Raw genomic sequence first — 12,228 nt, 5'->3', positions numbered from 1 at the left:
CCCCGTTGCGTTATCTCTTGTAACTTTGCCCGAGCTTCTTTCTCGACAAACTCTGGGTAAAATTGTTCTTTCAACTCACATTGGAACTATTACTACGTTCCAATCTTACCTTGCCTTTTATCTGTGGTCTTTCCTTGCCTCTATAAAAGCGCAATATCAGTAAGAAACAATGAAACAGTATTTACCTTACCCGCATCATCCACGATGACTTTTGTACGGAAGTAGTTTTCCATCCTTCACAAGAAATTGTCCACTCGCATGTAGACCTTGTCCCTACAAACTCTTTTGGCTTTGGGATATACTCATTACTGAGTGCTGCACTTGACACTCCTTCCCTCACCACTACTCGACATAAGGCCAGCTCTCCCTTGAGCTCCTCTATTCTTGTGCTCAAAGCTAACATCGTGGCCATTGTTTCCTTCTTCAAAGCCATCAACATGGCCTTAATAGCATCGTTCCTGTCCTACAGTTTATCTTTATGTGAATCAAACAACTCGTTTACCTTATCCATGGTCGAATTAAGAGACATCTTTACATAGTCTCTGGACTGTTCCTTCCAGTTGTCTATGTGACCTTCGACCCCATCAAGTGCCTCTTTTTTGTCCTCCATGGATCCCTCAAGTTTACCACACGTTCTTCTAGTGCTGACAGCATCTCCCTCAAACCTTTTCTTACCCACCTTTGTTAGAACTCTTCTTTCAACATCCCAAAAGTGCCTTCGAACCAATAGCTCAGATGCCACTTGTCATGGGGCTAAACCTTTCATCTCGTAATCCATGCAGCCTTAGGCGATTCGCTCATCCAAACTCGCCTAAGTCAGCCTTTACTCGAATGAGGATTCCTTAAGAACTCCTCCAAGGCACCAAATCATATAGCAGAAGCAAACTTATGCCAAAAGAAGCAACCAAAGAACAACAGAAAGGGATGCTCGCAAAGTGTTTGAGTAAATGCTCTCTATTCTCTTATTCACAAAGAATAATGAAACAATAAATAGAGTGAGTAAAAATGAGGGGGAGGCTCTCTATTTATACTTGAGCTCCCCAAAAATTGACGATCGAGATGCATTTACAGTGACAGACGAGATTAACCATATCCCATGATTTAAGGGATTTACAAGATATTGCCATATCAAATCCTATCTAATCTTATAAGATATGATTCCCTCTATCTTTTAAGATTAGTTACCATAGTTGCCTAAGTTGCCATATCTTTGCTTTCAGGCCAACTAGGCTTCAATCTTATAGGCTTCTCCAACAGTTCCTTGAATCGGGCCAGCTCTCGTGGGCCAAATGATCCCCATCTAAGTAATAGAACTCCATTGGATGCATTTGGTGCAATGATCACGGGCTTCGAACTCTGACCCGTGACATAAGTGTATGCTTCTTCAGATGAAATTTTAGAGGTTTGATTGTTTGAATTTGTGTATGCTTAAATCCTATTTGTTTAGCGTGTGTAAATTATTGGTAAGAAAGAAACTTTTACTACATTTTGGAATGAGTGATCAAAATCGTGTGTTTAAACCCAGAGCTTGTTATTTATTCTGAATCATTATTGAGAGAAATCAAGCATCATAATTCTTGTTTGAATCCAAGAGTGGGTCTTCAAATCTGTTCAGTTTTAAAGCACTCAAAGCTAGTTAAGGAACTAATTAAAGAGATGAATGCACAAGTCTTTTGTCAATCAATTTAAGAGAGATGAAGAGACAACAAACAACACATTAAGGGTTCAATAAGTCATCAATAAAGTGAAGAGACATGCCTTTTCATCTACACCAAAATCAAGTGAAGAGACATGACTATTGGCTTTCCCATATGAGTTTAAAATAAAATTAATGCTTGTAATAATCTTACTTAATTGCTAAAGATGAAATGTCTCACATAGGCATTGGAATAGTCATAATATTGCTTATAAATAATTTTGTAAGAGGACCTTGTTTTGGTTAGATGATTGCGTGATTTGTAATTAGTAATAAATATTTATAATGAAAATCAAACCTAGACTAACTATTATCACGACGAAAAGGCAAGTGCACCTATCGAACAATAGTATAGTAATGGCAAGACCGGGATATCATACCCAAGGGAACCAAAAGTACTAGTAATAACTATCTTTTTATTATCTAGCCTAAGAATAAAAAGGTTTGTTTTAATTAACTAATTGTTTAAACTAAGAACATACAGAGAAAAGAATTGGGGAATTACTTTTGGGAAAATCGATTGACTTAAGACAATACCTAAGGAAAAATCCACTTAGACTTTACTTGTTATGCTGGCTCCGAATCAGACGATTTATTCATTCAACTTGTTCTGTAGAGATCCCTAAGTTATGTTATTATCCCTATTCAAGACTAATAATGTCTAATCCCTAGATTGAATAACTGAGACTTTTCTCAAATTAACACTCTAGGGTTGCATTAACTCGACCTATGGATTAGGTTTCACCCTAATCCGGCAAAATCTTGTCACCCTATTTCTAGGTGCGCAATCAACTTCGCTTAATTATGGAAAATGTACTCTTAGATAGGGTCTATTCCTCCTCTAAATAAGAGCGTGTCTTGAATCAGTATCCTGGGATATCAAAATAAGAATTAAGAACACATAATTAAGAACAAGTTAAATATTTATCATACAATTCAGAAAATAATAACAAGATTCGTCTTAGGTTTCATTCCGCTTAGGTATTTAGGGGTTTAGTTCATGGCCAAATAAGAATACATCTCAAAAGTATAAAAATAACAAAACATAAAGAAAAGCCAAAACTCTTGAAGGGGAATTGAGGAGAGATCTTCAGTCTTGATGATGAATCCAATTTCTGAGATGGATCAATCGGCTTCCTTGGGATAATTCCTTACCCCTCTTCTCTGTCTCCCCTTTTCTCCTCCTCTAGTGCGTATTTATAGGCTTTGGAATGCCTAGAAACCCTCCAAAGTGGGCTTTTCTGAATTGGACTTAACTTGGGCTTAGCAGGGACACGCTCGTGTGACACGGCTGTGTGATGTGATTGCCAGGCCGTGTTCGATCTGTTAAATTGCACACGGTCGTGTGGGTCAATAGCCTGGCCGTGTGAATCGTGAAAGCCTTGGTTGACACCCTCGAAAGACACAGGCGTGTGAGTTGCCCATGTGGCAAGGCTTGGGCCATGTCATCGTCCTGATTTGGTCTATTTTGTCCCCTTTTGTCTCGTTTTTTGGCTCCTTTTGACTCTTGGTGCTCTCCTGAGTACAAAACATGAAATTAAAGCATTAGGAGCATCGAATTCACCAATTCTAATGAGAAATCATCTATAAAAAATGCATTAAACATGGGGTAAAAATATGTATAATTTATGGTTTATCAAATACCCCCACACTTAAGCATTTGCTTGTCCTCAAGCAAAATTCTCAACTCATAATCAAAATAAATCCTTCTCAACTTATAATTTCTATCAATAATACCTCAAATTAATCCATAGGTAATCATACATTGATAATTTAACTAAAAGAACATAAAAGTTTCAATCATTCCAAGTTGAGCATTTTATCCTGAAAATATAGGTGTCTTCCCTCATCTAAGTAATTACCTTTAATTCAGAATATCACAGAGTTTTACATCCTTACTAAAGATTCACTCAAATCACTCGAGGTGTTTTAAGGACAATAAAGGAAGCACTCAATAGTCAATAATGGAAAGTCATTACCATAGGCTTGCATGAAAATCAAATCTCCACCACTTTAATTTTAAGATGATACATCAATCAAAAGGTCTTTAGAGGGTTGTAATGAGGCTTGGTTAGGGGGTGTGGTCACAAGCTGAAAGAAAGGGTTAGAATCGAGATTGAATTGAAAAGTTGCCTAACCAGAAAAAGAGTTAATCTTCACTTGCGTACAGCAGAGCTTTTCACAGAATATGAAATTACAGATATGCATACATAGTTGTGTGTGTGTTTTTTTTAACAAGTTAAATAATAATGTAACACCCCGAACCCGAGACCGTTGCCGGTGTCGGACACGAGGGGTTAACAAGCCAAAACCACTTATGGCACCGACCAATTTGACATTCCAGGCAAGCTGGAAAACTGCGTTGCTGTCGCCTTAAAAAGCATATCTCGAGTTTCACAACTCAGAAACTGATTCCGTAAATTTTCCCTGAATTTAGACTCATATATACATCCATGGATTTATTTCTAGAATTTTTGGTCGGGCCAATTGGTACAGTTTATTAGTTAAAGTCACCCATGTTACAGGGGTCGACTACACTGACCTTCGCGCATTACAACTTGAATATCTCCCTGTACAGGGTTTCAATACTGATGCCGTTTGTTTCTAATGAAACTAGACTCAAAAAGGAATCTTCACATATTAGGCATGACTTCTAATTCATTCTGTATAATTTATGGTAAATTTTCAAAGTCGCGACAGGGGACCCAGAAACTGTTCTGGCCCTGTCTCACGATAACTTTAATATCTCTTAACACGTAACTCCTATGACCATTTCGTTTCTTCCATATGAAAGTAGACTCATCAAGGTTCATTTACATAATTCTTTCACTATTTAATACCATCCCTACAATTTTGGTGATTTTTCACATTCCCGTCACTGCAGCTGGCAGCACCTGTTTTAAGGTAGGTCTTACCTATTTTGTAGTCTCCATGAACCAACTAGTCTTGCCATACATAGGTTCACCTATGATCATTTTAGCCATTCAATGGCTGATCATGTGACCAACACTCCCATTTCCAATCCATAATCACATCATGAAACCATATATATATACAAATCACAAATGGTCTAAGTTCAGTACTTTACTTCTACGAGCCATTTTCGCATGGCCGTACACATGTACATCACAACACATTTGAACCAACAAGGGTAGTCCTATACATGCCATTTCAAAGTTCAACCAAAATTATACCAAAATGGAGGCTTTGATAGTGTGGATGACTTCGACTTCAATGATCCCGTATCCGATCGCTAACTAACAAAATCTATAAAGCGAGAGAGCCAAAGTAACGGGTAAGCATTTTTATGCTTAGTAAGTCTCAAGCAATAAAATCAGCTTTAACTAAAGCATTACATTCACATAGCCAAATGAATCATTTCATTAATACACATTCACATAATCATACTTACTTCACACTTCATCATTGTATACTTTCACAAGATATCAACCAATTCAATAGCTGAAAATTCGTTAGTCGATTGAACGAATGTTACTCAAACATATCGACTTTTCCAATGCACATATAAACATACCTTATCCTTTGGGCTTTTCGAGCGTACTAATTAAATTTATTACAGCAACCAACGCCACCTTCAGCCCAAGCTTCTTGAATACAACCGGATATAACCACATGCACGAATGCCTTGGTCTTAGCCCGGATAGAACGACTTGCACAAATGCCTTCGGTATTAGCCCGATTTAACAACTTGCACGAATGCCTTGGTCTTAGCCGGATGTAGTCACTAGCACAATTACCTTCAGGTCTTAACCGGATATAATTACTAGCATAAATGTCTTGGGACTTAGCCCGGATATCATTCAATTGCTCATGCACACACATACATCAATAATCATTACACATCCATGTTTCATTTTCACACTAAGGCTCAAACACAAACATATCACTAGCATAATCGCCTTGACCCTTAGCCGGATATCATTCAAATACTCATACACACATAAATCAATAATCATTATACATCCATATTTCATTTCACATAATTCGAGTAGGGTCATTTCTTGAGGACTTACCTCGGATGTTGTCGAACGGCTTCAACGGCTATTCGATCACTTTTTCCTTCCCTTTATCGGATTTAGCTCCTTTTGCTCTTGAGCTTAACGAATACAAGTAGAAGTATTCAATATTTCTATCAATAATGTTTACTAGTAAATCACATTCGGCATCTCATATCATCTCACTTTATTATAATTTATCATTCAACCTTTGAACCAAAACGCCATTATATGGCCACATATACATACATCCATATATTTAAGCTCAAGAATTTTAGCATAACATCAAGTGCTCAAATTACTCATGTGGCCGATTACACATGGTCATAAATACACAAAATCAAAAATAATTTCAAGGTTTTTCACACTATACATGTACTAGGCCGAATGTACATGCAAATTTCACAACATTCTTCAACAAATTTCTTCTTTAAACAAACATATTTATCACTTTCTTCATAATCAAAATATCATGTGCAAACATATATACACATATAGGTGCATGGCGAATCTCAAGGTGTTCATAACCCTCTAAAACACAAATTTTACCAATCAAGTAACAAGCATAAATCATGCTCATGAATGCATCATGGCGAATACATCACAATCATACCCCATTGAACTTTGGTCATGGTTAAACAAAGAACTCAATGTCTTACTCAAGATTGCTACAAAGAAATTTCAAGAGTAGTCAATCCATCATTGCATGCATCATTAGCAAGCTTCACATTTAGCATGCAATGGCTTTAACACAATATCAACCTTGGCCAAATACCATTTTTCATGGCATAGCAAGGATTTGAACCATGGCTAACATGCACATCAAGTTAGCGACCAAAACAAGCATGAATCGATGACACAACCTCATACATACCTTAATCTTGATGCAAGTTTAGCCAAATCTCCTTCTAGATCTCTTCTAAACAAAGAAAATGAAGCAAAATCTCTTCTTCCTCTTAGGAATTTCGCCAAAGGAAGGAGGGAAAAGATGAACAATTTTTTTTGTTTTTCTTTCTTAGTCTTTGCTCAAAGAAAGGATGAATGACAACTTTTTTTCTTTCTTTCTCTCTAGCTATGGCACCATGGGGGCATCCATGCTCATTTTTTCTTTTTTTTTTCATTTCTTAATTCTTTCTACATAATGCACTAACTAAACATGTTGGAAACATGTCCCTTGCCCATCATCTAGACATGGTCGGCCACTCATCCAAAATAAATGGAGTATTTGACATGCAACTCCATTTATTTTGCTTCATTCCTTTATTAACCTCTTAAAATTAGCTACATATTTTTAAATCCTTTCACATGAGTCCTTTTTCTTTCAATTCACAATCAAATTAACTAAATCAAAGAATTCAAAATTCACACATGCATTTTCCCATATTCTAGACAATAAATATTACGTTCGAGCATGTCGGTGACTCGGTTTAGCGGTCTCGAAACCACTTCCCGACTAGGGCCAATTTTGGGATGTCACAAATATAGACTAAATATCAAGAACAAAACATAGCTAGGCAATCCATTCAACTCAAATCTCGATAAAAATAGGGATTAATTTAGGGGATTTCAACAATAATGGGTTAAAGGTTAATATTAAGGGTAATACAAGAATTGGTTTGTTGGGCTCATGGGGGTTTACTAGGGGTTAATCATGGAGGTAGGCTTTTCATGGCATGAGTGGGTTAATCCTAAGTGCCTTAATCATTTTGATATATCAAAATCAAATGGTGTGGTCTCGACATGCATAATCAAGTAAGTTCTAGAATAACAGTTCAATACTGACGCACTCAAAGCAATAATAAAAGTGAGCATGAAACGATGAGTAGATGCTCAAAAGGCTCAAAAATCTCACAAAAAATTATGGCTTTTTGATGTTTAGACTCGTGAATTCTAATTCAAAGTAATACCTAGAATTGGGGAAACAACCTATAATTTAATTTCTTAAAAATCAACTTATCATGTTTGATTCTCTAATGTCATAAAGTTTAAATAATCAATGCATAAATTCCTATGTTTTAATTCAAGATATATCAATCAAAATAATAAATCAATTAAATTTTATCCTAAATATGATATGCGAGTTTTTCATGAGAATAAGGTGATTATTCAGGGATCTTTTTCTGATAGTGGAATTAATACCCCCACACTTAAGATGTACATTGCCCTCAATGTACAATGATAGATGTTAGAGAATAAAAATAAGATAGGGAGAGAAGTGAAACTTCCTGTATGATGAATTCCTTGAACTTAGAGTTTTTAGAGAGTGATCGGTTTGAGAGTGGAGGAGAATACTCTGGCAGTCGTAGAGGTTCATTAGGCCATAAGTCCTACGCCAAAAGAATATTATATCTAGTGGTAGCTATGGTCGTGGTCGAGCACGACATGACAGTCGTGGAGAACCTTCCCCGGTGGAGTTGTAGTTCCTATGTGATGATGAGCTTAGGAGTTCTATATAACTGTGATAAAATCAGGAACTTTTTAGGAGATATTAGGAAGTATAAGGATTCGAAAAGAAATAACCGAAATAAAGAATAAAAATAAAATTCGAAAATCTAATAAAAATAATAGAAATAGTTTCAATAATAAGTAAAAACAGAAAATAATAAATAAATATTGTAAACATCTTCATCGCTGGATGGTTCGCGAGGCGAGACTGGCGATGAAATGGGAAGGTGCTGACAACTCTGCTGTAGAGTAGCATCAATGTTGTCAAATTGTTGAAAACTTTGAAGCTCGAATAGAGTGAGGTGCTCAGAGATGTTAGCATATGAAGCTGCCACATGAACTGGACAAGAGGGTAGTGGCTGAGAATAGGGATCAAGGAGTGGAGAAGGGGAGATTTTGGCTAGGGCTTTTGAAGGGAAGAAGAAAATGAACAGTGACTTGCTTATATAGGAGAGGGCCACAGGGCCTAGGGTCACGCCCGTGTGCTTATAAGGGTGAGCCCTTGTGTTTCAAATTTTGCAATTTTAGGTCGTGCTTGGCTATTCTCCCACACCCGTGTGTCTTGGGCGTGTGTGGTACAGGCCATATCGCACGGCCGTGCCTAGCGTTGTTTGCTTCTCTCCTGCCCATGTTAAGGTAGTACGCCCGTATATTGTTATCCACGGCTTAATGGCACGGGCGTGTCTCACGCCCGTGTCGAAGAAACAGAATCAGGCCTTGTCGCTGGCACGCTCGTGGGTTTCCATTCCCACGCCCGTGTACATATCAAGTTAACCCAAGGCCACATTGTTCGCTTCTCTCCCGCCCATGTTAAGGTAGTACGCCCGTGTATTGTTATCCACGGCTTAATGGCACGGGCGTGAGACACGCCCGTGTTGAAGAAAAAGAATCGGGCCTTGTCGCTGGCACGCCCGTGGGTTTCCATTCCCACGCCCGTGTACATATCAAGTTAACCCACAGCCATGTCGCAGGGCCATAAGGATTTATCGAATCCCGTGTTTTGAAGAAATCATTTACCCTATTTTCGCACAGCTGTAACGCACGGTCGTGTTTCCCTCCGTGTTGGGCACATGACCTTAAGCACGACCGTGTTACCAGGCCGTGTGTGTTGAAAAACTTTGCAATTCAAAGATTAAGTTAATGATTCAAAGTGTTAGAAATAAAAATTAAAAATAAAGAAATCAAAATATGTTAGTGCTCAGGTTGCCTCCCGAGAAGCGCTTATTTATAGTCTAAGCTCAAATTTCCTCTCTGTTGAATGATCATGGTGGTTCAAGGAGTTCATACTTCTCATTCCTGTTGTCAATCTTAAAATCAGGTTTTAAACAGGTGTTGTTTACCTTAAAAGCGCCGAACTTGGGATGACTCACCTCCACCGTACCGAATGGAAAAATACTAAGTACTGTAAGAGGGATTTCCTCATTCGGTGTGGTAGTGACAATGTGAGGATCAACGGCATCTAGTAAGACCTTATCGCTAACCTTAAGTCGATTAGGAGGGGTATCAGACTTGTTTTGGCATAGTTTCAGTTTATCATGTGTTCTCGATTTGTGTTCTTTCCATTCGTCTAGCTCCTCTATCTGTAGTCTTCGTTCTTCATGGACGTCTTTGTTCTCTTCATGATAGTAGTGCACGGTCTCTGTTGTCTTGGTTCGAGGAAGTTCCTGCAAGGACGATTGAATATTAGTGTTATCATCGACAGGTTTTATAGCATTATTTTGAGTTTTAGAGGTTTTGACTGAGTCGCGTGCTTGGAGTGTTACTGTGTCGTCACCTGCACGAAGTGTTAGCTCTCTTGTGCCTATATTAATGATGGTTCTGACAGTTACTAAAAAGTGTCGTCCTAAGTACCTCGTTATCCTCGTCCATGTCTAAGACGACAAAGTCTACTGGCTAAATAAATTTATTAATTTTAACGAGAACATCTTCAATAATACCCTTAGGAAATCTAACTGTTTTGTCAGCCAATTATATGCTCATCCTAGTTTGTTTGGGTTTACCGAGACCTAGTCGTTTAAACATTTTATATGGCATAACATTTATACTTGCCCCTAGATCAGCTAAAGCATTATTCACAGATAAACTACCAATTAAGCAAGGAATTGTAAAACTCCCTGGATCTTTCAATTTGTTAAGTAGCTTATTCTTTAGAATAGCTGAGCAGACAGCATTGAGTTCCACATACGATGTAGCATCTAATTTTCTTTTATTGGTTAGAAGTTCCCTTAAGAATTTTGCTGAGTTGGGCATCTGCGAAAGAACTTCAATAAAGGGTAAGTTAATATGTAATTTTTTTAAGAGTTTGACAAACTTACTGAATTGTTCTTCAATTCTGTCTTTCCTCATCGCTTTAGGGTTTGGCACATGAGTTTCATGATTCGTACTTACCTGTTTGGGATCATTATTGTTTGCCTCTTCTCGTCCTTTGTTCATCCCGTTGTCTTGCTGTATTTCTGGCTCGGGTGCAATGAGTCCGTCCTTATTTTGAGTGCTAATTACATTGAGGTGTTCCCTTAGATTAGGTTCAGTATTACTTGGTAAGTTACCTTATGGTCGTTCAGAGATTAGTTTGGATAGCTAGCCTATCTGAGTTTCGAGTTCTTGGATTGATGCTTGTTGATTCTTAAGTGCTGTCTCGGTATTTTGAAAAGGGTTTCTGACACCGAGATGAATTTAGAAAGCATCTCTTCAAGGTTTGGTTTCTTCTCTTGTTGATAAGGTGGTTGTTGAAAACCCTGAGGATTTTATGGCTTTTGATTCCCTTGACCACCCTAGGAGAAATTTGGGTGGTTCCTCTAACCTGCATTATAGGTATTACTATATGGGTTATTTTGAGATCGGAAGTTATTGTTACCCATATAGTTGACTTGTTCTTCTTCAGTTGGAGGATTGAAGGATTGGTATTCTGTATGCACCCCTCCGCCACTTGAGTCACACCTCATTACTGGATGTACCTGCGTAGAACCAAGTAAGCCGTCAATGAATCCCAGTTCAGGTGCAATGGATCCTTCCTTATCTTGAGTGCTAATTGCATTGAGGTGTTCCCTCAGATTAGGTTTATTATTACTTGGTAGGCTACCTTGTGGTCGTTCAGAGATTAGTTTGGACAGCTAGCCTATCTGAGTTTCTAGTCCTTGGATTGATGCTTTTTGATTCTTAAGTGCTGTCTCGGTATTTTGGAAATGAGTTTCTGACACCGAGATGAATTTAGAAAGCATCTCTTCAAGGTTCGGTTTCTTCTCTTGTTGATAAGGTGGCTGTTGAAAACCTTGAGAATTTTATGGCTTTTGATTCCCTTGACCAGCCCAGGAGAAATTTGGGTGGTTCCTCCAACCTGCATTATAAGTATTACTGTATGGGTTATTTTGAGATCTAAATTTATTATTACCCATATAGTTGACTTGTTCTTCTTCAGTTGTAGGATTGAAAGATTGGTATTCTGTATGCACACCTACTCCGCTTGAGTCACACCACATTACTGGATGTACCTATGTAGAGCCAAGTAAACCATTAATCTTTTTATTGAGAAGTTCTACCTGATTAGAGAGCATGGTGACTGAATCGATGTTATAAACGCCAGCTGTTTTTGTTGGCTTAGTCCTCATAACTTGCCACTGATAGTTATTCAGTGACATCTCCTCTATAAATTCATAGGCATCTTTTGGTGTTTTATTGTTGATGGTTCCGCCAGTAGCTACGTCAACCATTTGCAGAGTCGAAGGATTCAGGCCATTGTGGAATGTTTGTACTTGAAGCCAAAGTGGTAACCCATGGTGAGGGCACCTTCTTAGTAAGCCCTTGTATCTCTCCCATGCATCGTAAAGTGTTTCTAAATCATCTGTACAAAAGAAGAGATATCATTACGTAATTTAGCCGTTTTAGTCGGTAGAAAATATTTTAATAAAAATTTCTCGGTCATTTGTTCCCAAGTAGTGATAGACCCTCATGGTAATAAGTTCAACCACTGTTTAGCTTTGTTTCTCAGTGAAAAGGGAAATACCCAAAGACGAATGGCATTATTAGAAACGCCATTAATTTTGAATGTATCGCAAAATTCCAGGAAATTTGCTA

General features: G+C 37.9%; 1 non-coding gene across 1 annotated transcript; it reads left to right on the top strand.

Moving 5' to 3' along the window:
* Window positions 1–11,922: 11,922 nt before the first annotated feature.
* Window positions 11,923–12,028, top strand: LOC128286078 (small nucleolar RNA R71). Its single transcript, XR_008276623.1, has one exon. It is a non-coding gene; the product is annotated as a small nucleolar RNA R71 (small nucleolar RNA).
* Window positions 12,029–12,228: the final 200 nt, after the last annotated feature.

This window comes from Gossypium arboreum, chromosome 12, assembly GCF_025698485.1.
Source record: "Gossypium arboreum isolate Shixiya-1 chromosome 12, ASM2569848v2, whole genome shotgun sequence".
NCBI lineage: Eukaryota > Viridiplantae > Streptophyta > Magnoliopsida > Malvales > Malvaceae > Gossypium > Gossypium arboreum.
This window is presented reverse-complemented; position numbering and strand designations above follow the sequence as displayed.